Source organism: Saccopteryx bilineata, chromosome 1, assembly GCF_036850765.1.
Source record: "Saccopteryx bilineata isolate mSacBil1 chromosome 1, mSacBil1_pri_phased_curated, whole genome shotgun sequence".
NCBI classification, from domain to species: domain Eukaryota; kingdom Metazoa; phylum Chordata; class Mammalia; order Chiroptera; family Emballonuridae; genus Saccopteryx; species Saccopteryx bilineata.
The window spans coordinates 247912398-247915134 of record NC_089490.1 but is presented as its reverse complement, the minus strand read 5'-3'; the positions used below and the strand labels follow the sequence as shown (position 1 = coordinate 247915134).

Sequence of the window (2737 nt, the reverse complement as noted above, 5' to 3'; positions counted from 1 at the left end):
ATGTGGTATGACCTCGGACGTATTACTTAACCCCTCTGTTTCTCAGCTTCCTCCTACAGGATTGCTCTCCTACTGACCCTATGTCTCTCCAGGTCCAAACTCTTTTTTTTTTTTTTTTTCTGAAGCTGGAAACAGGGAGAGACAGTCAGACAGACTCCCGCATGCGCCCGACCGGGATCCACCCGGCACGCCCACCAGGGGCGATGCTCTGCCCACCAGGGGGCGATGCTCTGCCCATCCTGGGCGTCGCCATGTTGCGACCCTCCTGGGTGTCGCCATGTTGCGACCAGAGCCACTCTAGCGCCTGGGGCAGAGGCCACAGAGCCATCCCCAGCGCCGGGGCCATCTTTGCTCCAATGGAGCCTTGGCTGCGGGAGGGGAAGAGAGAGACAGAGAGGAAGGCGCGGCGGAGGGGTGGAGAAGCAAATGGGCGCTTCTCCTATGTGCCCTGGCCGGGAATCGAACCCGGGTCCTCCGCACGCTAGGCCGACGCTCTACCGCTGAGCCAACCGGCCAGGGCAGGTCCAAACTCTTTAAAAGACAGTTTGCATGTTCCTTTCTGTTCTCAAAGGCCACCGCCCTGGGACTCTACAAATCTAAGAAGAGCATCACCCCATGGTTGTTCTTTTAGGGACGAAGCAGTTTGAGTTCACTAGGACAAGAGAAATGCAAACTAAAACTCTACTGATACGCCACTTTTCTCTCATCAGACTGATAAATAAATATTTGAAATCCTGACACGACATTCTGTCATTCAGGCTACAAGAGAAAAGAGCTTGAAGCCGCTGACCCCAGCAGGAAGGGGCAACATGGTAGTGCCGTCCTGTTTGCTAACTACCGTCCCTTACCTAAAGGAGCAGAGCAGGGGGGGGGGGGGGGAGCCGGGGGCTGCGGCGCTATCAGGAAAACAGTAACATGCACTGGAAATGTCTTATTAAGTGGGGGAAAGTAGTGTCCAAAAAAAGGATGAGAGTATAGCAAAAAGAACCAGAACCATGTTGAAGGGGCCCCAACCAGCCAAATCTATCATAATTTGAGCATGAAATGAAATGAGGCTAAATAATACATCATAACCCACTGAATAAAATAGAAATTCACAAGTCAATACTGACAATAAATGGGAGGAAAGAGGGTTCTTCCTCCCAGTGAAATTCCAACCGATAAATGCGAAGGGAATAGGGGAATTTGAAGGTCAGTATCTGACAATCGTCACAGCAGTCACTGGTACAGGTAAGAACCATCAACGGTTGCTAAATGTTGAGAAGGGTGTTTGTGCGACCTCGGAAGGTCTCAATGACTGCCTGTTAGTTTTATGAGAGAAAACAGACACTCCACAGTGCAGAAAGCAGAGGACACCTTGAGCAGGCCATCAGGTTTAAAGTCAGCAATGAAAAGGAGAGTGGACATCAGGCACATCCTGGTCTGACAGCCCCCTGTAGCATTCTGGCTGAGAATGCAAACCTGTATCAGATCAGATGACATGTTCAGAGAAATCCAAACTAACAGACATTCTGTACAATACTTGGTCCATTCCAACAACAAAAAATGCTCAAGAACTGTCTCATTAAAGGAGACTAAGGGATCATAGCAATTAAATGCAGGATCTTATGCTGAATCCTCTATTGAAGGAGAAAATATATATAGTTTACACTGATAAGAACAGACACTACACTTGATCTTAGCCAAAAGGCCAAGAAATGATGGAAAATATAGTTTAAAGGGGACATTATTGGGGAGTGGAAAAAGTTGAAGTATACACTGCAGATTAAACTATTATCTCAAAGTTAAATTTCCTAAATTTGATATCTGTACTATGCTTATATAAGAGAATATCCTTTTCCTTAGGATATATACATGTAGATTTCAGAAAATAAAGGGGCATGATGTATGTAACCTATTTCAAATCATTTATGATAAAAATTAATGATACAGCGCTTGGGTGATGAGATGAGGCGAATGGCGTGGATATTTTCAGACACAGTTGGTGGTGGGTAGCAGAAGTGGAGGAAAACAAAACGGCAGATGAGGGCGACAACTGTACTGCCCTTGACTGGCAACTTTGAAAAGGAAAAGTGGAGGATTGAGCACCAAAACTCTAATAACATTATACGGAGTGAAATAAGTAAATCAGAAAAAAACTAAGAACTATATGAACCCATACATAGATGGGACATCAAAATGAGACTCAGAGACATGGACAAGAATGTGATGGTAACAGGGGGTAGGGTGGGGGGGGTGGGGAGGGAACAAGGAAGGAGAGGGAGGGGAGGGGCACAAAGAAAACCAGATAGAAGGTGACAGAAGACAATTTGACTTTGGGTGAGGGGTATGCAGCATAATCAAATGTCAAAATAATCTGGAGATGTTTTCTCAGAACATATGTACCCTGATTTATCAATGTCACTGCATTAAAATTAATAAAAATAAGATAAAAAAAGAGAAAGTGGATAGTAAACAGAGAAGAGTATAAAGATGGCCATGCAGATAAAAGGCATGAAAAATAAAGCGTCGTCCCAATGACTTGGAAGAGTATTCTGAAAAATTGAGAGTAGGGTCTTTGGAGACAAGTCAGACATCACCAAAGACTTCAGTGTTTACAAGACTGGAAAATTTCTTGGCTTTCTTTAATGAGCTGAATGACCTCAGAGACTATTGCAAGATGGCTTCTCAGTTTCCATAGCTACTCCATAGATTCCCTTTCTGGAGTAGTAAACAGGGAGGGTTTTCTGCTAGCTTC

The 2737-nt window shown here is 44.9% G+C and overlaps 1 pseudogene; it reads right to left on the bottom strand.

Moving 5' to 3' along the window:
• Window positions 1-1576: 1576 nt before the first annotated feature.
• LOC136321460 (U2 spliceosomal RNA) lies at window positions 1577-1702 on the bottom strand (annotated as a pseudogene).
• Between the last annotated feature and the right edge of the window lie 1035 nt (window positions 1703-2737).